This window comes from Helianthus annuus, chromosome 8 (genome assembly GCF_002127325.2).
Source record: "Helianthus annuus cultivar XRQ/B chromosome 8, HanXRQr2.0-SUNRISE, whole genome shotgun sequence".
NCBI lineage: Eukaryota > Viridiplantae > Streptophyta > Magnoliopsida > Asterales > Asteraceae > Helianthus > Helianthus annuus.
Window position 1 is genome coordinate 17745437 of NC_035440.2, and position 26220 is coordinate 17771656.

The 26220-nt window shown below is 40.2% G+C and overlaps 1 pseudogene; it reads left to right on the forward strand.

Moving 5' to 3' along the window:
* The first annotated feature begins 137 nt into the window (after positions 1 to 137).
* LOC110869667 overlaps positions 138 to 26220 on the forward strand; it is a 52567-nt pseudogene continuing 26484 nt past the window's right edge.

Genomic DNA, 26220 nt, shown 5'->3' on the forward strand with positions numbered 1-26220 from the left:
ATTTAACAACAGTACGTACTGGTAGTAATGGCGAATAACAGGAAAATTGAATGAACATCAAATTAAGGTAGCATGAATTTTTTTTTGGCTTACTTGCGGGAGCAGCATATAACACAACATAAACTTATATCTTTTCCTCCATTGGTTTTCTTGAATACTCGGTTATTCTCTCCTTGTTTTTCATTCTCCTTTCAGTTATTATAACAATGTATATACATAAAAAACAGAGAGTTGTTACTCCAACAAACTGGCCAGTTTTTGGTACGACACCAACGTTGCTTGTAAACGCTCACCGGCTTCATGAATACACCACCTCAGTTCTGTTACAAAGTCGTGGTACATTCATGTTCAAAGGCCTTTTGTTTGCCAACATGGACATGCTATTCACCACCGATCCTTTAGATATCTACCACATTCTAAGCAAAAACTTCAGCAATTATCCCAAAGGTGACAAATTTCGAAGGATATTTGATGCCCTAGGCGATGGAATTCTCAATTCCGACGGTGAGATATGGGCTTTTACCTACACTTGAATCTTTTTGTGAGCGTGGCGCGGAGATGGATTAGTAGGATGTATTTCAAAGGTTTTTTTTTACACGCTATGCAAGTTACTCCTTGATAATGACCCGGAAAGTTTATCTCTTGATTTTCCTTCCATCCCGTATTCGAAAGCTTTTATAGATGGTGAAGAAGCTATTTTGCTTAGGCATGTTACACCTCCATTCCTTTGGAAATTGCAACATATTCATAGGGTGGGGAATGAGAAGAAGTTGAGCGATGCATGGAAATCTTTAGATCATTTCATATACAAATTCATGGCTCAAAAACAAAAGGAATACGATAGAGTGAGCCATGAGGCAGAAAGGTTCATATTTTTCACAGCCATCATGAGAGAGTTAAAAGATTATAGTGGCACTTCTTTGGATCTCACAAAATTTCTAAGAGACACCTTAGTTAATCTAGCGGCTGCAGGAAAAGATAGCGTCACCAGCGCTTTATCCTGGTTCTTTTAACTTCTTGCAAGAAACTCAACCGTAGAAGATATGATTTTAGAAGAGTCCAAACGCATTTGAAGGTCAATGGACATAAAAGATGGAGCACGACAGAGTTAGACAAAATGGTTTACCTTCATGGAGCTTTATGTGAATCCTTAAGGTTATACCCCCTGTCCCTTTCAACAACAAATCTCTGCCACAACCAGGAATCCTTCCAAGGGCCACCAAGTTGATCAAAACCCCAGCGTTATTCTCTCCTTTCATTTTATGGGAAGGATGAAAACAATATGGGGGAGGATTGCATGGAGTTTAAACCTGAAAGGTGGATTTTTAAGAGTGGAGAAATAAAAAATGAACCATCATACAAGTTCCCAATATTTAATGTGTAACACTAAAATTATTACTTATTATGTTAATTGTCCAATAAAGAAACCCTAATTGAGAAACCCAAGTAATCCTGTATAAACCCTAAAATTTTCAGAACAATCAGGATCAGGTTCAGGGCCCCTAAAACTCAGGGGGGGGGGGTAAACCCTAGCTGACGATTATCTAAACAGTTTGCTGTAGGAAATGAATTTAGTCGAACGACCAACTCAGCTGAGCTACCCATGAACGTGGCCACCCTATGCTAGAAATAGGCCCGTCGCGCCACGCGAAGGAGACAGGCCTCCCTGACGCGCCACGCGAGGGAACCAGATTTCCAGCATAAATAGGGGGGTTGGCACTTGAATTCTGGTGTTCGTTCGAGGTTCAATTTCCAATTATACGCTGAGATATCACTTAATTACTACACACAAATCACTAAACGCTGCCGCGATAAACAGGGTAATAACTCGATCGCTATTACGATTCAACGTCCGATCGATTGAAACTATCCAACGAATGTTTAAGTGCTGCTCAAATTAGGGTTTATACTTTGTCATTCGTCGTTAATTCGATGGATGTTTAAGTATCACACTTTGTCATTTGTTGTGAGGGTTTAATCTCGTGAATTGTCGTAAATGTTGTATTAGTTACTAACCCAGTTCGTGTGCATTGTTATTTAAATTAGGTTAACAGGCTAATCAGTAAGCTAAACTCTGCCCGCATAAATCTGCAATGTGAGTCATTCTCTTTTTATCAACTGTTTTACAAAACTCCAAATTATTTTCAAAGTTAAAATTACAGGGATTAAGTCTTTGTAATCACCAAGTTACAGCCGGTATGTGGGGTTTTGTATACATTACTTGATAACCGTCACCATTGGACAACGGGTTAGCCAAGGGGTGATATGACCATAGTCACAGAAACCAAATTGGACAACGAGGTAGCCAATTGGTGGTCGAGTGACAAATACCGTGGGTATATGGTTGATATATAAACATTGTAATCGCTCTTAATACTGTAAAATTATAACAAAGTTGTAATTGAAGTGATTGAGTCTTTGCAAATCTTAAAGAAGCAAATGTAAAAACTCTCAATGCTGTAAATTATAACAATATGCCGTTTTAACAAAAAGAATCATTCACTCAGAATTTCCCGCTGTAACATCCCGAAAATACAAAACTTTATATTTAAAATTATAAAGTTTAAATAAACAAGAATTTATCTAACTAGGAAATTATAACCTAGTTAACTATGAGTCTATGAATAACTAGAAATAAGGTTAGATTAACCAAAACTAAATATTAAACAAAGTGGAGGGACCAATGTTGATAATCTTGAAACTATTGTTATTATTTTATTTAATAAAACAAACCAAACACCTCAAACTGAGGTTCTGGATGATCAACAACAGGAAGGGGGCGACACCCACACCTCGAAAACCCTAACATCTACTAAAACTCTCAATTGAAGGCTCAAATCATGTTATAATCGAAATATGAACATAGAATCGTGATCTCCTCGTCAAGGAGGTCATAAGGTATGTCAAATTAGGTTATTTTGATACAACTCAAATTCCTGCATGTGATTGAAATCGAAGGTTGAGCTTGATTATGTGTTGTAAAACATGAAATTGGAAGTAATGTGAAGTCTAGGGACAAACCCTAGATGATTTCTTGTCAAAATCTTGCATGTTAGTTGTAAGGATCAAAATCACCATAGTGGGTGATTAGTGAGTTAGTAGAACTTGATAAACACTAGGATTAAGACTCTTGTTCTAGTGAAAAACTGAAATTGTGGGATAATATCTGAAATTGTTGATGTTAAAATATGTGTATATTGTCTAATTGAAGTTAATTTGAGTGGTAAATTCAAGTTATGAACTTGGTTTAGATCATGTAGAAATCTGACCCGCAAGGTGTTTGATAAAACGCCTAAATGAGGGTTAAAATGTTAAAGATTGCTAAAAACGCAGATTTGCATATGTTATGAATGAATGCGTTAAAGCTTATGAAAGAGAGTTCTAATCTTGTTATGAATTGAACTCTTTAGGCAAGGAATCCGGAACGTCAAGTGGACACGCCGGAAGCGATACCCGCGGAAAAGGTGTGCTTTAAGGTACGTGACTTTAGTCTCGTTGTATTATGTAATAACGTTTAGTTTTAATGTACAAACGATGTCGGATTGTAATTGATGCGTTTGATGTATCGTTAAAGTGGCGAAGTTCACTAGATCGTCAAACGGGTCAAAATAAACATTAGAAATTTGGTTTGGTATGATAATAAAGTGATGGTTTTCACTAGATAGCCAAACGGGTCAAAATGTTGCTTGAAAACGAATCACATGAGTAGAGACTTAAAAGTCTCATATTTTGCTAGGTGATAGATGGTAATACATCAATAAATTGGTTATGATATTTTAAGTCTACGAACCCGGTATATCGGGTCAAACAATAGAAGTTAATAGAAGGTGTCGTTTGAAACGGGATGCTTGAATTCCGAGAAAACAAGTGTTTAGTTCGGAGAAAACGCGAAGCCATGGTATGGCGCGTATACTCCAAGGTCATAAGCCCGGGAAGTTGGGTAACTATGTCTAATGTGTCCTTAGGATGGAAATATGGAATCATGTACTTTGTTAATGGGTTGAAGATATTGAAACAAAGAAATTGTGAGCCGAACGTCGGTATCTCGGTTTCTGTGATGTGTAATTTATATGGTTGGATCCGTAATCTTATTACAGACTCGTAGGTAAAAGAATCGACTAAATCGGACTAATGAGTAAAAAGTTATAAACTTTTAAAGTTGAAAAATAGTTAAAGGGCAAGAATGCAGAACCCACCGTAACTTACGGTTCCACCGTAAGTTACGGTGGACATCAAAAGTATACGGTGTGAATCTCCTGATTTACGGTAGTACAAGGGACATTCCAGGTTCACCGTAACTTACGGTGACACCGTAAGTTACGGTGGAACCCAGAAAATTTATATTTTGTTTGATGCTTTGCGTTGTTAAAATTCGTTTATACGTAATGTATTATTGTCAAAACTAATATTTTAGTGTTTGACCCTAGGTATGTATGAAGCCCTTCCGGATGGTGATCAAGTACATGTCAAGAACCGAACACGTATTTTGAAGCTTCCGCACTAAACTCAATTTTGTCTAAACTTTTAACATGTTGTAATTTCTTTTGTTGATCATGTTTTAAATCCCTTAAAATAGTGATTAGTTTACTAGCAAGGGTTACTTTAAACTAGTTATGCACTTTCTTGGATGTGATTGGTATTATCACAAATGTGTATGGTCTTAAACTCGAAATGATTTTGAAAACTTTGAATTTTTATAAAGTTCTTATGATTATCTTTTATTACTGTTCAAATTATTAAGGGTGTTACAAGTTGGTAATCAGAGCTCAAGGTTGTTAACAAGTGTTCGGTTCAAGCTTGATCAAACATCCGGTAAGAGTTAATTGTTCTAAAGTAGAGTTACTAAGTATAAAAAGGGAAGTAATGAATGGAAATGCATGGGAAGAGCGTGTTAACACACTCAAACCCGGAAAGTGCATTAAATAAGAACGGTGAAAACAAGTTATGAACTTGAACAAACCGAAGTGAATAAATCATACGTCATAAATGAAATGTTAACGCTTAATGTAAACATTTCAGTTAAAGATGACGGATAAAGGCAATGGTGATGCGGTGCCAAGAGTCACCGAGCAAACGAGAGAAGTGATTGCTGAAGAGGTAGGAAAAGCAATCGAAAACAGTTTGTCGGGTTTCATCGACAAAATCCAAACCACGGTATTATCAGTGGTGGAAGAAAGAATCAAGAAATTGGAGGATAATACCAATTTAGCAAAGGAGAAGTCAGGAGGACGAAAATCTTGTTCTTATAAAGAGTTCATGGCGTGCAAACCGCCTATTTACAATGGGGAGGTTGACCCGATCATATGTCAGCGATGGTTAAGCGATATGGATGGGGTGTTCGAAAGGACTCATTGTGATCCGGATGACTACGTAGCCTATGGCACGGGTCAGTTAAGGGGTCAAGCGAAAGACTGGTAGGATAACAAAAAAAAGGAAATTGGAAGCGAAGCGGCTAAGGCTATGACATGGGATGAGTTTAAGACGCCGTTTCTTAAACATCACAGTCCCAAGGCAGTCATTGACAAAATTACGGGAATATTCATGGATAAGATGAAGTTTTGTGATGAGTTGATAACGAATGAGGAGCAGAAAATATATTATTATTATAATATGTTGAGCGCCGAGTATAGGGAGTTTATGACTCCTTCAAAGTATGAGACTCTCACCGAAATTATAAACGTTGCTCGGGAACGGGAGATAGAGTTGAAGAAACAGATTGAAAGAGGTGAAAGAAGGGCTCAGATAGTCAATCTAAGCCCAACGAAAAAGGCGCGCACAACAGAATCCTGAAAGAAACAAGAAGGTAAAGGCGGGTCATCAAACTACAAGATATGCGGGAAGGGGCACAAAGGTGAGTGCCGGTTCAAGGACAAACCGTGTCCTATATATGGGAAGACGGGACACACGGCTGCATTGTGCCCGGGAAAGGTGTCGGTGTGTTACAAATGCTACCAACCGGGTCACAAGAAATCTGAGTGCCCGGAGTTGGTTGGAAAGAAAGATGACAAGAATACACATACTAAGACACCAAGAGCAAAGGCGAGATCTTTCCAGTTGACAGCAATGGAGGCAAAAACAGAGCCCGATGTGGTCTCAGGTATATTTGCCATAAATTCAATTCCTGCACATGTGTTATTTGATACGGGTGCGAATAAATCTTTTGTTTCATATGGATTTATTCGACATCCTTCTTTTGTACTAACAAAATTGCCTATGCCATTAGAGGTAGAAATAGGTGATAACAAAAGTTTTCTTGTATGTGATGTATGTCGAGATTGCAAAATAAGCGTTGATGATGAGGAATATTTGATAGACTTGATCCCTATGTCAATGGGAGAATTTCAAGTAGTGGTAGGGATGGATTGGTTATCCCGACATCATGCAAAGGTGATATGTTTCCGAAAGGAGATACAGTTGACATCTCCAAGTGGAAAGCATGTGACAACTCGAGTTTCCGAGATTCCACTTTCGCATTCATTGCACGTTAATTGTTTCGGTTGTTTGTTTACTGGACTTAGTGACATGTTTGTAATATATTAAATCATGTTGTGATTATATGATTTATATGGTGTGCATTAAGTGTGTATGTAATATATGTTTTGTATTAGTGACATGTTTAATATCGTGCTTTATATTAACAAATTGGACCCCTTAGCCGAAATCACTCCCACCCACGAAAACACTCCCGGATGAAAACACATAAGTGTTTTCGTCCACTAGTGTGGCCAACGAAATCAAAAGTGGGCTTGGCCTAGGTGACGATTAGATATAGTTTTATTAGAACCTTTACGTGAGAACGACATTGGGCAAAACCCTAATCACCTCTCCCTTACCTTTCATCAACCTGACGGCAGGCAAACCCCCATCGGAGCTCTTGATCTTCGAAACATCATCTTTCTGGTTCTTGTATTTGATAGGTATGATAACTCGTTAATCATTATTCATGATCATGACTGTTGTTTAATAATATGTGTAGCATTCATGATATTAGTTTGTTATTGCATAAGGATGTCTAGTTGGATAATATATGCGGCCTAATAGAAAAAAAATCAGTTTCAGGAATTATCGGTCCAATCATAATCATCCTCTGAATGCGTTATCTGGTTGTCGGCCATTGTTTGTGTTAATAATAATAATTACTTGGGATGTGATTCTGTGAACTGATACTCATGATGATTGGGATGTGGGCTGAATAACATGTGAATGGCATCGATATACATACACAAATACTAGATGATCCTTTATGTGCAGATTGACTAACAAAAGTAATATGATGGTGTGTTGACTATTGATAATGATCATTTAACATGAATTGTCAGTATGTATTGCATGAATATTAAAATGATACTTGTGTGTGTGTGTAACCGAGATTTGGTAGGATGGTGGCTCAACTTTTTAGTGATGATTATTGATTTTATAGTTGTCGGCCACTATGCTTTAGGTCCAATAATATCTTGAGGGTGGGGGAATGATAACTACAAAAATGGCGGCTTAGTAAAAGGTGCAGGCTACAAGAACAAATCACTAGCATACATGGGGATGTGTTGTGTAAATAAGAAATCTTTTTTTGTCAAAGAAAGTTCCATGAACTTATTATGATTGGTGGGGATGGACGGTTAAATGATGATCATTGGCTGATTGTGTCGGCCAAGTGGAACTTTAAGGTCAACCGAGTTTTTATACATATGCTTATTAGTCCGAGTTTTTTTGAATACACAAGGAATCCGACTTTTGAATAAAGAAAAGGTCCGACTTTTAAAACAAGCAAAGGAGGGTCCGAGTTTCTATATGTTGATGAGTTCTTTAGTTGTGATGTTGGTCCGATGTTTAACCACTTGAAGGGGGGTCCGACTTTGTGACCCTTGCCCTCTTTTGTCCGACTTTTAATCCCTAAACCCCATGATCCGAGCTTTAAACCCACCCCCATGGTCCGACTTTTGGCCTAGGGACTCTTGTCCGACCTTTAACAGGGGAAACCCCCCCCCCCACACACACACACACACTTGTCCGAGTTTTAAGAAGGGCAAGGCCCTGTCCGACTTGTGTGTTGATTTAAAATGAAGCTATGAGTGTATGTTATAACATGTTGAATCTGTAAGATATGAAGGTTACTTTGCTAAGCCACTAACGCTGTTAAATATGCTATGTATGTTAAACATGATTAACTCCGCATGATAACCACGTTGCGTGAATTAACTATAGCATGGTTCTGATTTAACTCTGTTATGCATGTGAACTATGCAAAGTGCATTAATCCAGTTAAGTGCGGATGATATGGTTAGATTAAATTGAGAAAGCCCTTATGTGAAACGTGGATTCTGTACGAATGTGATTAACTGATGAATGATGCATGATATCGATTGTCAAACATGCTCTATGGTATTAAATTGCACGTGAAACTTTACAAACTTGAACTGATTTATTATACGTGCATACAATAGGACTTGACTGATTACTTGTGAGTGCATAACCTAGCATACCGAGCAAACCAAGGTGAGTTCACACAGCCAAGGCATGGGGTTCCCAGGGTGGGAATGGGATTGAATGATTTCTTCTTACATACTTAGTTAATCGAACCTAAAGATATGGTCCTCGGGAGAGGAAGAGTAAAGATAAGATACGGCTAGACTTGTATACCCATTTGAACTGATCTTCGCACACACGCCAGGGGTTGGCTGCGATATTATGACTAATCATTCGCACACATGCCTTGGGAAGGCCGCGAACTATAGATACTAAAACTTCGCAAGTAATGCCAGGGTGGCCGCGATACAAATATACATAGTCTAGGATATTTGGGAGTATTACCCCAAATCTTCGCATACATGCCGAGAGGCCCGCGATGGAAACTAATACGATACATGACTGAACGAACGAACATAATGCTACTCATACTATTACCATTACTGAACTATACACTGTGAACTCGCTCAACTAGTTGTTGACTCTCTGCTGCATGCCTTGCAGGTCGTTAGATACATGGAGCTTGCACGGGGAGGAGCAGGACGTTGTGGGCATGGATCATGAATGCTTAATTAAACACTTATGACATTTCATACAGTATCATTTATGTTGGGTTTATTTACATGCTTCCGCTACTTAAACAAAGTTTGGTTTTGAACATCAATCATGTCGTGATGAATTACATTATCTACTTTTATTATTAAATGTTGTGTTCGATATGATTGGTGGCTTGATCCTGGTCAGTCACGCTCCCAAGGCGGTGATACTCCGCGTGTGGATTTTGGGGGTGTGATAGATTGGTATCAGAGCCATTGGTTATAGAGAACTTGGTTTTAATATGGGAAAACGTTTTTATTAAAACCAGACTATAACCAGAACAGTGCTCTCAACGATCCACAACGACGCTTCGCTCCACGTGCAAGACTCGACATCCTAGGTAATATGGTTATGTTTATTACCTGCTTGCTATAAATGCATAGAACTTTGCTCGTAGTATGCTTAGATACACATGGCCCTATTACATGAGAATACTTATGTGCTTACACTCTTCTGACATCGCACTACTCGCGAACCATTCTCACTTACGCTACTTTTACTATGAAGATCATGTCTGAACGTGTTAACATGACTTAAGCCCAGTTGACGGCTCTCATTAACGAACAAGTTGCTGCGGCGCTTGCAGCCGCACAAGCAGGAGTTATAACCTGCAATTCCAAACCTATCCTAGGATGCTAGATCCTACTCTCGTGACCCAACTCTCGCGCTTAACCTTGACCTATCTTTCTCGCGCAACAGGTCAGAACGCACAGCAACCTGTCTGCACATTCAAGAACTTTATGGACTGTCGTCCAAGCACATTCAGTGGCACCGAGGGGGCAGTGGGACTCCTCCATTGGTTTGAGAAGCTAGAGTCGGTATTTGAAATGTGTGAATGCCCTGAGGCTCGCAGGGTCAAGTATGCCACTGGTACCTTAGAGGGGATTGCGTTAACTTGGTGGAACGCACAAGTGCAGATTTTAGGATTGGCAGCTGCTAACGCCACCCCTTGGAATGACTTCAAGGAACTGATTAAACGTGAATACTGCACACGGGAAGATATTCATAAGTTGGAAGAAGAGTTGTATCATCTAAAAATGGTTGGGTCAGAGATCGAAGCTTATACTAAACGGTCGAACGAGCTGGCCGTGCTGTGCCAACCATGGTGGAACCTCCAATCAAGCGCATTGAGTTGTACCTCAAGGGATTAGCGCCAGAGATACAGAGCCATGTGACAACGGCTAATCTTGATAATATTCAGGCCATTCAGCGCCTCGCTCATCGCCTCACGGATCAGGCAGTGGAACAGAACAGGCTGCCTAGTTGTATCAGCGCTACTACTACCGCTACCACTTCTGCTACTCCCGCTACTCCTAGTGACAACAAGCGGAAATGGGATGGGTATTCCAGCAAGGGTTCCGCTACCGTTCAGTCTCAAGCACAGCAACAGCGCAAGAATAGTGATCACCAGAGCCCGAGTCAGCCAACTTCTGGTGGTCAGGGGCAGGGTGGATATTGGGGAATTCACCCACTGTGTAACAAATGCAACAGACACCACAGTGGTTAGTGCAACGGGGGACGTTGCTAGAGGTGTCTCAAGATGGGCCATGAAGCTAAGGATTCAGGAGCCCACGACCTGCAAATCAGAATCGCCACAGCAGCAGTAAGTAGAGATCCTATGCAAAGAAGAGATTATTCGTAATTCCCCGTTCTGGTAGAGAACCTCTCGAAGTTCAAGGCGACAAAAGTGGTGCCGTGGTCGGTATCATCTCTTTTCTGAAGGCTCAGAAATGCTTGCGAAAGGGTCACACTGCCATTCTGGCACTCGTCACTGATGCATCAGCGAAGGAAAAGAAACTGGAGGATATACCAGTTGTACGCGACTTTCCTCAGGTGTTTCCTGAAGATTTACCTGGTCTACCGCCTCATCGTCAGGTCGAATTTCAAATCGAGCTCGCTCTAGGAGCAGCACCCATAGCTCGAGCACCGTATCGTTTAGCTCCAACCGAACTGGAAGAACTGTCAAAACAACTACAAGAGCTCTTGGAAAAAGGTTTCATTCGTCCAAGCTCTTCGCCTTGGGGAGCTCCAGTACTATTCGTGAAAAAGAAGGATGGCACTTTCAGAATGTGCATAGACTACCGCGAACTGAACAAGGTCACAGTGAAGAACCGTTATCCTCTTCCACGCATTGACGACTTATTCGACCAGTTGCAAGGGTCGAGTTACTATTCCAAGATTGATCTAAGGTCAGGGTATCATCAGTTGAGAGTCCGGGATGAGGACGTCTCCAAGACAGCATTCAGAACTCGCTACGGTCACTACGAGTTTCTAGTCATGCCATTTGGGCTTACGAACGCGCCTGCAGTTTTCATGGACCTTATGAACAAGGTGTGCAAACCCTACTTAGACAAATTTGTGATTGTATTCATCGACGACATCCTGATCTACTCCAAGATTCAGGAGGAACACGAGCAGCATTTACGGCTTATCTTGGAACTTCTACGATCAGAACAACTGTACGCCAAGTTTTCAAGATGTGACTTCTGGCTTCATGAAGTCCATTTCTTAGGCCACGTGGTAAACAGGGATGGGATTCATGTCGATCCATCCAAGGTAGATTCGATCAGGAACTGGCCTGCACCGCGTACACCAACGGAAATACGCCAATTCTTGGGTTTGGCGGGGTACTACAGACGCTTCATTAAAGACTTCTCCAGGATTGCACAGCCGCTTACAATGTTGATACAGAAGGGTGTCACCTACCGTTGGGGAGATTCCCAGGAAACCGCTTCCCAGTACTTAAAGGATAGGCTATGCAGCGCACCTATTCTTTCATTGCCAGAGGGCACGGATGATTTTGTGGTCTATTGTGATGCATCAATACAGGGACTTGGTTGTGTATTGATGCAGCATGATAAAGTTATTGCCTACGCTTCGCGACAACTCAAAGTTCATGAACGGAATTACACGACGCATGATTTAGAGCTGGGAGCTGTTGATTTTGCACTTAAGATTTGGCGACACTACCTGTACGGTACCAAGTGCACTATTTACACCGATCACAGGAGTCTCGAGCATATCTTCAAGCAGAAGGAATTGAACATGCGTCAACGACGATGGGTCGAGTTACTTAATGATTACGAATGCGCTATCAAGTACCATCCAGGCAAAGCCAATGTTGTGGCTGATGCCCTCAGTCGAAAAGATACTACACCTAGGCGTGTACGAGCCTTGCAGCTCACTATCCAATCCAGTCTTCCTGCTCAGATACGAGATGCTCAGGTAGAAGCATTGAAACCAGAAAATGTCAGGGCTGAAGCCTTACGCAGTTCAAGGCAGCGATTAGAACAAAAGGAAGACGGCGCCTACTATGTAACGGGGCGTATTTGGGTCCCACTATATGGCGGTTTACGAGAACTTGTGATGGATGAAGCACATAAATCTCGCTACTCGGTACATCCAGGATCGGACAAAATGTACCACGATCTCAGGACAACGTATTGGTGGCCAAGCATGAAAGCCCTCATCGCAACCTACGTCAGCAAATGTTTGACTTGTGCGAGAGTCAAAGTTGAATATCAGAAACCATCAGGCCTACTTCAGCAACCAAAGATACCACAGTGGAAATGGGAGGAAATTTCCATGGGTTTTGTTACAAGCCTACCTAGATCTCAGCGTGGGAACGATACTATTTGGGTGACCGTGGATCGACTCACCAAGTCTGCTCACTTCTTGACAATCAAAGAAACGGACAAGTTCTCCACATTAGCAGACATTTACTTAAAGGAAGTGGTCTCGAGGCACGGGGTGCCCACCTCTATCATTTCGGATCATGATGCACGATTCACTTCAGAATTATGGCAAGCAACACACGAAGCTCTTGGCTCGCGGTTAGGCATGAGCACAGCATATCACCCTCAGACGGATGAGCAGTCTGAACGCACGATTCAAACCCTAGAAGACATGCTTCGGGCATGTGTCATCGATTTGGCCACAGCTGGGAAAAGCATCTTCCGTTAGTGGAGTTTTCATACAATAACAGTTATCACACCAGCATACAAGCCGCTCCATTCGAGGCATTGTACGGGCGTAAATGCCGGTCACCTCTATGTTGGGCAGAGGTGGGGGATAGTCAAATCACGGGTCCAGAACTTATAGTGGACACCACGGAAAAGATTGCACAAATAAGGCAACGCATGGCGGCAGCTCGTGACCATCAGAAAAGCTACGCGGATAAGCGTAGGAAGCAGTTGGGATTTCAGGTCGGGGACCGATTTTTACTTAAAGTCTCACCCTGGAAGGGTGTGGTTCGTTTTGGCAAGCGGGGCAGACTTAATCCGCAGTATGTCGGACCGTTCGAAATCACAGAAAGGATAGGCAGGGTAGCCTACAAACTGAACTTACCAGCAGAACTCGGGGCAGTTCACAATGTCTTTCACGTGTCAAATCTGAAGAAGTGCCTGTCAGATGAGACCCTCATAGTTCCTTTGAAGGAACTCACTATCGACGAGCGGTTGCAGTTTGTCGAGGAACCTGTCGAAATCACGGACCAGGATGTTAAGGTCCTCAAGAACACGAGAATCCCTCTTGTTCGAGTTCGTTGGAACTCCCGTCGTGACCCAGAGTATACATGGGAACGTGAAGATCAAATGAAACTCAAGTATCCCTAGTTATTCAAAGAATTGATGACCTATTTGACCAATTACAAGGTGCAAGTTGGTTCTCAAAAATCGACCTCAGATCTGGGTATCATCAGTTGAAAGTCAAAGAGGAGGATGTACCGAAAACGGCCTTTCGTACACGGTACGGACATTACGAGTTTCTCGTGATGTCCTTTGGGTTAACTAATGCACCCGCGGCTTTCATGGATCTCATGAACCGGGTTTGCAAACCCATGCTAGACAAGTCAGTGATAGTGTTTATCGATGATATTTTGATATACTCCAAGAATGAAGCAGAACACGCAAGTCATTTGCGTGAAGTGTTGGAGACGCTCAGGAAAGAGAAATTGTATGCGAAATTCTCAAAATGTGCCTTCTGGTTACGAGAGGTGCAATTTCTTGGGCATATCATTACTGCAAACGGAGTGCTAGTAGATCCTTCAAAAATAGAAGCTGTGTCAAGATGGACTCCACCGAAGAATCCTTCGGAAATTAGAAGCTTCTTGGGGCTTGCGGGTTATTATCGGAGATTCATACAAGATTTCTCCAAAATTGCTACGCCGTTGACCAAACTAACCCGTAAGGATGAAAAGTTTATTTGGGCTGAGGATCAAGAAAGGGCGTTCCAAACGCTCAAGGAAAAATTGACCCATGCGCCGGTGTTGACAGTTTACTCGGATGCATCGCATTCGGGACTTGGCTGCGTTTTGATGCAGCGGGGCAAGGTTATAGCCTATGCCTCGAGACAGCTAAAGGCTCATGAGAAGAGATATCCTACCCATGACCTCGAGTTGGCAGCAGTGGTGTTTGCATTGAAGATATGGAGGCATTACTTGTATGGGGTGAAGTGCACTATCTTTACCGACCACAAAAGCTTAAAGTATTTCTTCGATCAGAAGGAATTAAATATGAGGCAGAGGCGGTGGTTAGAAACTGTCAAAGACTTTGATTGTGAAATACATTACCACCCCGGGAAGGCTAACGTAGTGGCAGACGCATTGAGCCGAAAGACGGATTATATGCCTATTCGAGTACGATCGATGCAATTAATTATGACATCGGGTTTGCTTGAACAAATCCGAAAATCTCAAATTGAAGCAATCAAGGAAGAAAATGTGAAGAAGGAAAGGATAGTTGGGCAACTAAAAGACCTGGAGGATGGTAATCAAGGATTGAAAACTCGATTTGGGAGAATTTGGGTTCCAAATACGTGTGGGGCCAAGGTGCGCCTACTTGACGAGGCCCATAAATCTCATTATTCAATTCATCCGAGGGCGACCAAAACGTATAATGACGTAAAACAAAACTATTGGTGGCCCGGAATGAAAAGAGATATTGTGAAGTACGTGGAGAAGTGTCTGACTTGTTTACAAGTCAAAGCGGAGCACCAAAAGCCATATGGTAGGTTGCAACCGCTGGATATCCCAGTTTGGAAATGGGAACAAATCACGATGGATTTGTTAACCAAATTGCCCAAAACCAATCGCGGATTTGATGCCATATGGGTAGTCGTAGATCGATTGACAAAAAGTGCTCACTTCATTCCGATTCGTGAGACTTATACATCCGAGAAGATGTCAGAAGTGTATACCAATGAGATCATAGCACGTCGCGGAGTGCCGATATCCATTGTGTCAGACAGAGATACTCGGTTTACCTCTAAATTCTGGCGTGAATTTCAAGAGCAAATGGGAACTAAACTGTACATTAGCAATGCTTATCATCCGCAAACTGATGGGCAAAGTGAGAGAACGATACAAACGTTGGAAGATATGTTGCGGGCTTGCATCATTGACTTCGGGGGTAGTTGGGATGTCCATCTACCCTTGGTCGAATTTTCATTTAACAATAGCTATCAGTCGAGCATTAAAATGGCCCCGTATGAAATGCTATATGGTAGAAAGTGTCGAAGCCAGTGTGTTGGGGAGAAGTGGGACCACGAGGATTAGCACATACTGACATAATCCGAACTACGAATGAGAAAATTGATGTGGTTCGAGCTCACCTAAAAGCAGCTCAGGATCGACAAAAGTCGTATGCGGATAAGCGAAATAGACCTATTGAATTTCAAGTTGGCGATAAAGTAATGCTGAAAGTATCGCCATGGAAAGGAATTATACGGTTCAGAAAAAGAGGAAAGTTGAGTCCGAGGTTCATTGGGCCATTCAGGATCACTGAACGGGTTGGTAAGGTAGCATATCGCCTTGAACTACCCGAGGAGTTGAGTGGAATTCATAACACATTCCATGCGTCACATCTCCGAAAATGCTTAGCAGAGGAAACTGCTCGTATCAGCTATGATGACATTGAGGTGGATAACAGCCTCAACTATGCAGTGAGACCAATTGCAATCTTAGATCAAAAAGAGAAGAGTCTGAGGAACAAAGTAATAAACCAAGTGAAGGTTAAGTGGGAGCACAGGAAGGGTGCGGATACCACGTGGGAATCCGAAGAAGAGATGCAACGGCTCTACCCTTAAACTATTTGGTACGTACTACGGTTTCGGGGACGAAACCCTTCTTAAGGGGGGTGGACTTGTAACATCCCGAAAATACAAAACTTTATATTTAAAATTATAAAGTTTAAATAAACAAGAATTTATCTAACTAGGAAATTATAACCTAGTTAACTATGAGTCTATGAATAACTAGAAATAAGGTTAGATTAACCAAAACTAAATATTAAACAAAGTGGAGGGACCAATGTTGATAATCTTGAAACTATTGTTATTATTTTGTTTAATAAAACAAACCAAACACCTCAAACTGAGGTTCTGGTCGATCAACAACAGGAAGGGGGCGACACCCACACCTCCAAAACCCTAACATCTACTAAAACTCTCAATTGAAGGCTCAAATCATGTTATAATCGAAATCTGAACATAGAATCGTGATCTCCTCGTCAAGGAGGTCATAAGGTATGTCAAATTAGGTTGTTTTGATACAACTCAAATTCTTGCATGTGATTGAAATCGAAGGTTGAGCTTGATTATGTGTTGTAAAACATGAAATTGGAAGTAATGTGAAGTCTAGGGACAAACCCTAGATGATTTCTTGTCAAAATCTTGCATGTTAGTTGTAAGGATCAAAATCACCATAGTGGGTGATTAGTGAGTTAGTAGAACTTGATAAACACTAGGATTAAGACTCTTGTTCTAGTGAAAAACTGAAATTGTGGGATAATCTCTGAAATTGTTGATGTTAAAATATGTGTATATTGTCTAATTGAAGTTAATTTGAGTGGTAAATTCAAGTTATGAACTTGGTTTAGATCATGTAGAAATCTGACCCGCAAGGTGTTTGATAAAACGCCTAAATGAGGGTTAAAATGTTAAAGATTGCTAAAAACGCAGATTTGCATATGTTATGAATGAATGCGTTAAAGCTTATGAAAGAGAGTTCTAATCTTGTTATGAATTGAACTCTTTAGGCAAGGAATCCGGAACGTCAAGTGGACACGCCGGAAGCGATACCCGCGGAAAAGGTGTGCTTTAAGGTACGTGACTTTAGTCTCGTTGTATTATGTAATAACGTTTAGTTTTAATGTACAAACGATGTCGGATTGTAATTGATGCGTTTGATGTATCGTTAAAGTGGCGAAGTTCACCAGATCATCAAACGGGTCAAAATAAACATTAGAAATTTGGTTTGGTATGATAATAAAGTGATGGTTTTCACTAGATAGCCAAACGGGTCAAAATGTTGCTTGAAAACGAATCACATGAGTAGAGACTTAAAAGTCTCATATTTTGCTAGGTGATAGATGGTAATACATCAATAAATTGGTTATGATATTTTAAGTCTGCGAACCCGGTATATCGGGTCAAACAATAGAATTTAATAGAAGGTGTCGTTTGAAACGGGATGCTTGAATTCCGAGAAAACAAGTTTTTAGTTCGGAGAAAACGCGAAGCCATGGTATGGCGCGTATACTCCAAGGTCATAAGCCCGGGAAGTTGGGTAACTATGTCTAATGTGTCCTTAGGATGGAAATATGGAATCATGTACTTTGTTAATGGGTTGAAGATATTGAAACAAAGAAATTGTGAGCCGAACGTCGGTATCTCGGTTTCTGTGATGTGTAATTTATATGGTTGGATCCGTAATCTTATTACAGACTCGTAGGTAAAAGAATCGATTAAATCGGACTAATGAGTAAAAAGTTATAAACTTTTAAAGTTGAAAAATAGTTAAATATGGTTCCACCGTAAGTTACGGTGGACATCAAAAGTATACGGTGTGAATCTCCTGATTTACGGTAGTACAAGAGACATTCCAGGTTCACCGTAACTTACGGTGACACCGTAAGTTACGGTGGAACCCAGAAAATTTATATTTTGTTTGATGCTTTGCGTTGTTAAAATTCGTTTATACGTAATGTATTATTGTCAAAACTAATATTTTAGTGTTTGACCATAGGTATGTATGAAGCCCTTCCGGATGGTGATCAAGTACATGTCAAGAACCGAACACGTATTTTGAAGGTTCCGCACTAAACTCAATTTTGTCTAAACTTTTAACATGTTGTAATTTCTTTTGTTGATCATGTTTTGTATCCCTTAAAATAGTGATTAGTTTACTAGCAAGGGTTACTTTAAACTAGTTATGCACTTTCTTGGATGTGATTGCTATTATCACAAATGTGTATGGTCTTAAACGCGAAATGATTTTGAAAACTCTGAATTTCTATAAAGTTCTTATGATTATCTTTTATTACTGTTCAAATTATTAAGGGTGTTACACCCGCTGACAAAACATTTTTCAAACATGTTTCAGGTGATCTGTTGTGATCCAAGAAAAGTGTCATGAAGCACTACAAGCTTAAGGAAGTGGCTCAATCTAAAATAAAGAAACATGTTTTGTAAAATAAAGATTTCCCAGTGAAATCACTATATTGTAAATTATGGAATTATGAAATAAATAAACGGGCATTTCAAGTTTTTAAAAGATCCTGTTAAAAATCTTCCGCTGTCGCATTAATTAATAAATACCACGGGGTTCCTGTCCCGCAGCTCCTGACCGGGTCAAACTGGGGCTGGGGCCATGACAGAAAAAAGGTGGTATCAGAGCCACTGATTTAAGACTATTAAGTATTTGAGAAATACTTAATTTCTGATTGCCATTCTGTGATTATGTGTTTTATTAACTGACTATTTGTTAGTTACAATATGGGTAAACAAAGACTTTCGGCTATCTATCATAAATTAGATACTTCACCTAAAGAAAAAGGAACTTCATCAAAATACCTAGCAGATCTTGAAGAATGAATATTTGTCCGTATGGCACAATATGAGAATCCACTTACCCCAGAGAAAAGAAATTTGATTATTAGGAAAAGCCAAGAGAAAATAAAGAAGCCAAAACAAGTCAGGATGCCTAAGAAGACACAGGAAATAAGTAGTAAACCATCTTGGGAAGATGAGTTAGATGAAAAATGGGCGGATTTTTGTATGTTAGCTACCGTAGCAGTAAATGCTAACCTTTAAACTACCAATACCCTGACCCAGTATTAGCACTCCTATCTTCTACAATCCAGAAACCCTAAAGACAATATTACCCAGTAAATAAATAAGTTTACAATAAAACCTAGTATGTTTAAATTTCAGTTGTCCTTTGTGTAAAATTTGTCATATGGTATGCAATAATATTTAAATGGATTATCTGTGATTTTAACTTAGCCTTTTATCTGCTAAATAGCATGAATGAGTTATCTGATGCCCTAGAGAATCTCAATCTCTATCCTGTGAAAATAGAAGTTTCCAACGACTTTACTGGTTACTTTTCCGATATAAAAGAACCTATGGAATTTCAAGCTCCACCTCCGGAGAAATCAAAGCTTAAGAAAAAGAGAAGATATGTAGGATGGAGGAAAGTACGCAGGATGAAACCAGCAACTAGGAAAATTCCCAAAATAGAGAATCCTATGGATAAAGGAAAAGGAATCAAGATCGGAGAAAGTTCTAGGCCAGCAGGGATAGAAATCGAGGAAAATTCTAGGCAAACAGGAATAGAAATTGGGGAAAGTTCTAAGCAAACTGAAGAATTTCCATTTCAGGAGGAATTAGATCATCTACTAGCAAGCTGTGATGTTATTAGACCTATCAATAACAACCTCTACCCTTACTCTGCTGAAACCCAACTTTCAATAAACTTGGAACCAGCTATACCAGAACCTTTAATCCATACCCGACCTTTAGGAGAAATGGACGAGTGGTGGACTAACGACTGGCAATTTCAAAACCTACTAAATAGTCCTTGTACCTTTTTCTCTCAGTTCGACCCAGAACCTATACCAAACCCACCAATGAGCAATGAAAACCTAGCTGAACTCCGCCATTTTGGCGAAGAACTGGTGAGTGCAGGGAATAGGATCAGGGAGGTAGGAGAACAAATTTCCTGGAAATACGACGAGAGGGAACGTCGATTCTAAAGTGCTAGTTGACCAGGGATAGTGTGATTGGAAGGCTGTAGTTGTATAATAATAAAAATATAATTCTGTAAAATAACTTAAAAATAAAACTTCTGTAAAATAAACAGTGTGTACGGATGCCTAATATTATCTATAAAAATGGAAGTCGAGAAATCGACAATTTTGGTTATACGTGTGTTGAAAGAATTGTGTGATTATGTGCAATTGTTTTGCTATATTTAGTTATGAATCACTTTATGCTAATTAGTAATATACATTAATTACCAGATGGAACCTGCTAATAATGAACCAGTTAATGAGATTAATCAATCTGAGCATAACAATGAGGATCACTTCCTCAATAGGCAAGATATCGAGAATATCGTTGCTCAAGGTATAGCCAATGCTATTCCAGCAATCCTGGCTGCTGCCCAGAAACCTGTTGAACCTCAACAAATCATTCCTAGTAAACGTACTCAAGAAGATAACTTTAGTAACAGCGTAAACGGAGGCAGCAGTCATGCTAATCACGACAATGATCCACGGCAGGCCCCACTCCTTAAGAAAATGAAAGTTGCAACGCCTGGTTGCACTTATAAAGAATTTCTTGCTTGTAAACTAGCTGAATTTGCAGGCAATGAAGGGGCAACTGCAGCACTGCGTTGGTTGGAGAAAACCGAAGCAGTAATCATGATAAGTAAATGTGCTGAAGAGGATAAGGTTATGTATGCGTCGCATCTTTTCAAAGAAGGGGCGCTAGAATGGTGGAATACGGTACTTCAAGCCAAAGGAAGAAATATGGCCTATGCCATGAATTGGGAGGAATTTAAGCAGTTAATAGAAAGAAAATTCTGTCCCGGATATGAAAAGGAACAAATGGCAAATAAATTCCTGAACCATCGCATGATGAGTGTAGATTGTCGAGGATATACTTCGACCTTCTTCGAATATGCTAGAGTGGTATCAACACTGGCTTCGCCAGAACCGGTACTCATTTCTTGCTACATTTGGGGATTAATTGGTGAGATCCGTAATATCCTTAAAGCTGCAGGACCTCGCACTATTGACGATGCGGTAGAACTAGCTAACACCCTAACTGACGAGCTGGTACTCACAAGAGAAGAAAACCGGAAAAAGGAATTGGCTCAGAAAATTACCCAAGGATTTCGTATGGGTAATAATAACAAGTTCAAGAAGAGGGGAACCGGGCAATCTTCCACTTCGCCTTTCTGCAGGAATTGCAGAAAGAAACATTTTGGAAAATGCAATGAAACCTGCAACTTTTGCAAAATGATAGGATATCGTGAGGAAGATTGTAGGAAAAAGACCAGAATTTGCTATAACTGTGGAGAAGCCGGGCACTTCAAAACCGAATGCCCCAAATTGGTTAAACCAGCAGACAACAAAGCCAAAACGACCGACAGAGCTACTAAGAAGAATACCGGAGCATTCCAACTGACCACTCAAGAAGCAGAACTCATTCCAGATGTGATAGCTGGTACGTTCTTAGTGCATAACGTGTATGCAAAAGTATTATTTGACTCTGGTGCAAACCAAAGTTTTATCAATACTTCATTCTGCCAAGATCTTAATTTACCTTTGACCAACCTTAGGCAGATTTTTACAGTTGAAACGGCGGCTGGAAATTCGGTTAACATAGATAAGGTTTTGCAAGAAGGAAAGATAGAACTATTAGGCCATAAATTTTCTGCAAACCTATTACCTATGAAATTAGCCGGATTCGATATCGTGTTAGGAATGGATTGGTTAGTAGCCAACCATGCTCGAATCCTTTGTGATAAAAATTCTATAGAAATTCGTACCCCCACAGGAGAAGTAATTTTAATTACAGGAGATAAACCTCGAAAGCCACTGAAATTCATTTTCGTAATGAAATTGGCCAATTATTCAATGAAACAAGGAATGGTGTATATGATTTCCGTAATCATTAACACAAAGAGTAAGGAACTTCAGGAAATCCCAGTAGTCTCAGAATACCCCGATGTATTCCCAGAAGAACTACCTGGATTACCACCAGATAGGGAAGTAGAATTTAGAATTCATCTAATTCCTGGAACTACACCGATAGCTAAAGCACCTTATCGGCTAGCACCCACTGAAATGCTAGAATTGAAAAAGCAGTTAGATGAATTACTAAGTAAAAGATTCATACAACCTAGTTCATCCCCGTGGGGAGCACCAGTGTTGTTCATGAAAAAGAAAGATGGATCGATGCGCATGTGTATCGATTATAGGGAGCTAAATAAGGTTACAATTAAGAATCGATATCCATTACCTAGGATCGATGATCTTTTTGATCAGCTTCATGGAGCTAGATATTTTTCTAAGATAGATTTACGCTCCGGATACCATCAGTTGAAAGTACAAGAAGAAGACATACCTAAAACAGCTTTCAGAACTAGGTATGGTCATTATGAGTTTACAGTCATGCCCTTCAGACTAACGAATGCACCTGCGGCATTCATGGACATGATGAATAGGATCTGTAAACCATACCTGGATAAATTTGTAATTGTCTTCATCGACGATATACTTATTTATTCCAAAAGTCAGGACGAGCATTGTGAGCACTTACATGCACTCTTAACGTTGTTAAGAAAAGAAAAGCTTTACGCCAAATTCTCGAAGTGTGAATTTTGGCTACAAAAAGTGCCATTTTTAGGTCACAAGGTGAATCACGAAGAAATTCACGTAGATCCTACTAAAATAGAAGCAATCACCAAATGGAAGGTCCCGCAATCAGCTACAGAAGTTAGAAGCTTTCTAGGATTAGCTGGATACTATAGGCGTTTTATTAAGGATTTTTCTAAAATAGCCATGCCATTGACTAAGCTAACCTCTAAAGCAGTTAAGTTTGAATGGGGACCCAGACAAGAAGAAGCTTTTAAGATTCTGAAGCAAAAGTTAACAAATGCTCAAATCTTAGCCCTTCCAGAAGGAACGGAAGATTTTGAAGTCTACTGCGATGCTTCTAAACTAGGATTAGGCTGTGTATTAATGCAACGCAAAAAGGTAATTGCGTATGCATCAAGGCAATTGAAGAAGCACGAGGAAAACTATACGACTCATGACTTAGAATTAGGATCAATAATTTTTGCCCTTAAGATTTGGAGACACTATCTGTATGGGAGTAAGTTTACTGTCTATACGGATCATAAAAGTTTAAGGTCTATATTTGGGCAAAAAGAATTGAACATGAGGCAAAGAAGATGGATGGAAATCCTAAGTGATTACGACTGTGATATTCAATATCACGAAGGAAAGGCAAACGTATTTGCTGATGCCTTAAGTCGTAAGTATCATGAAAAGCAAAAGCGAGTTCGTGCTCTTAGATTAAATCTTCAAGTAGATTTAATGGAACGATTGAAGAATGTTCAGGAAACAGCAATCAAGGACGATACAAACTTTGGAAGACATGCTCTGGGCATGTGTGATAGATTTCGGTGGAAATTGGGATAATCACCTACCTTTAATCGAATTCTCCTATAACAATAGTTATCATTCAAGCATCGAAGCTGCCCCATTCGAAGCACTGTATGGATGCAAGTGCAGAACTCCAGTTTGTTGGGCATAAATAGGAGAAAGTCAATTATCAGGACCTGAAATAGTACAAGAAACCACTGACATGATCACTCAAATCAAGGAAAGACTGAAAACGGCTCGAGATCGCCAGAAGAGTTACGCAGAAAATCGACACAAGCCATTGGAATTTCAAGTCAGAGATAAGGTACTCTTGAAAGTTTCTCCTTGGTAAGGAGTCGTTCGGTTCGGTAAGAAAGGAAAGTTAAGTCCAAGGTACGTAGGACCATTTCCCATAATCCAACGAATAGGACCAGTTGCTTATCGTTTACAACTACCAGAAGAACTAGCTGGAGTACATGATGTGTTTCATGTATCCAATCTCAAGAAATGTTTATCTGACGAATCCCTGGTAGTACCTCTTCAAGATGTAGAGGTAAATGAAAAATTAAAATTTGTGGAGAAGCCACTGCAGATAGAAGACATAAAAGTTAAGTTTCTCAAGCACAAACGACTAGTGCTAGTCAAAGTCAAGTGGGATTCAAAGAGAGGACCGGAGTACACTTGGGAACTGGAATCAGAAATGAAGCGAAAATCTCCTCATCTATTCCAGTAAATCTCGAGGACGAGATTTTTATTAAGGTGGGGAGGATGTAACAACTCTTACTAAAATTATTACTTATTATGTTAATTGTCCAATAAAGAAACCCTAATTGAGAAACCCAAGTAATCCTGTATAAACCCTAAAATTTTCAGAACAATCAGGATCAGGGCCCCTAAAACTCCGGGGGGGGGGGGGGGGGGGGGGTAAACCCTAGCTGACGATTATCTAAACAGTTTACTATAGGAAATGAATTTAGTCAAACGACCAACTCAGCTGAGCTACCCATGAACGTGGCCACCCTATGCTAGAAATAGGCCCGTCGTGCCACGCGAAGGAGACAGGTCTCCCTGTCGCGCCACGCGAGGGAACCAGATTTCCAGCATAAATAGGGGGGTTGGCACTTGAATTCTGGTGTTCGTTCGACGTTCAATTTCCAATTATACGCTGAGATATCACTTAATTACTACAAACACATACAAATCACTAAACGCTGCCACGATAAACAGGGTAATAACTCGATCGCTATTACGATTCAACGTCAGATCGATTGAAACTATCCAACGAATGTTTAAGTGCTGCTAAAATTAGGGTTTATACTTTGTCATTCGTCGTTAATTCGATGGATGTTTAAGTATCGCACTTTGTCATTTGTTGTGAGGGTTTAATCTCGTGAATTGTCGTAAATGCTGTATTAGTTACTAACCCAGTTCGTGTGCATTGTTATTTAAATTAGGTTAACAGGCTAATCAGTAAGCTAAACTCTGCCCGCATAAACCTGCAATGTGAGTCATTCTCTTTTTCTCAACTGTTTTACAAAACTCCAAATTATTTTCAAAGTTATAATTACAGGGATTAAGTCTTTGTAATCACCAAGTAACAGCCGGTATGTGGGGTTTTGTATACATTACTTGATAACCGTCACCATTGGATAATGGGTTAGCCAATGGGTGATATGACCATAGTCATAGACACCAAATTGGACAACGAGGTAGCCAATTGGTGGCCGAGTGACAAATATCGTGGGTTATGGTTGATATATAAATATTGTAATCGCTCTTAATACTGTAAAATTATAACAAAGTTGTAATTGCAGTGACTGAGTCTTTGCCAATCTTAAAGAAGCAAATTTAAAAACTCTCAATGTTGTAAATTATAACAATATGCCGTTTTAACAAAAAGAATGATTCACTCAGTATTTCCCGCTGACAAAACCTTTTTCAAACATGTTTCAGGTGATCTGTTGTGATCCAAGAAAAGTGCCGTGAAGCACTACAAGCTTAAGGAAGTGGCTCAATCTATAATAAAGAAACTTTGTAAAATAAAGATTTCCCAGTGAAATCACTATATTGTAAATTATGGAATTATGAAATAAATAAACGGGCATTTCAAGTTTTTAAAAGATCCTGTTAAAAATCTTCCGCTGTCGCATTAATTAATAAATACCACGGGGTTCCTGTCCCGCGGCTCCTGAACGGGTCAAACCGGGGCTGGGGCCGTGACATAATGTGTTGGAAATTTTGTGAAAATAGCATTTTTCACAAATATAGGAAAATGATTTTTTCCTATTTTGGTCTAGAAATAAATATAATATAATGAGCGGGTTTTATATATTTGTTTGTGGGTTTGTGTTCTACGTTGGAAGGACTTCGCAACGAACTAAATCACGTCCAAAACGGAGCTAAGATGAATGAGATATCGATGCTCAAAGTTTGGTGTTTGAAACTTGAATGCTGAAATAAGTGGAAAAGTGGCACCTTGTCCCACATCGGATGAGAGATGGAACTTAAAGGGGTATTTAAGTGGGAACTCTCCATCCTTATTGTTTCATGGAAGCACTCACTAGTGTACTCGCGAAGGGTGCGAGGCACCCTTTATCACGCGCGCGCGTGGCGTGGGCGATGAGGCGCAATGTGGCGCTTTGATAGCGCACTTTGCACGCTCGCATCACCGCGAGCCGCTTGAGAGCCGCCTTTGTATTTTTGACCTCGTGCGCGTGGTGGAGCA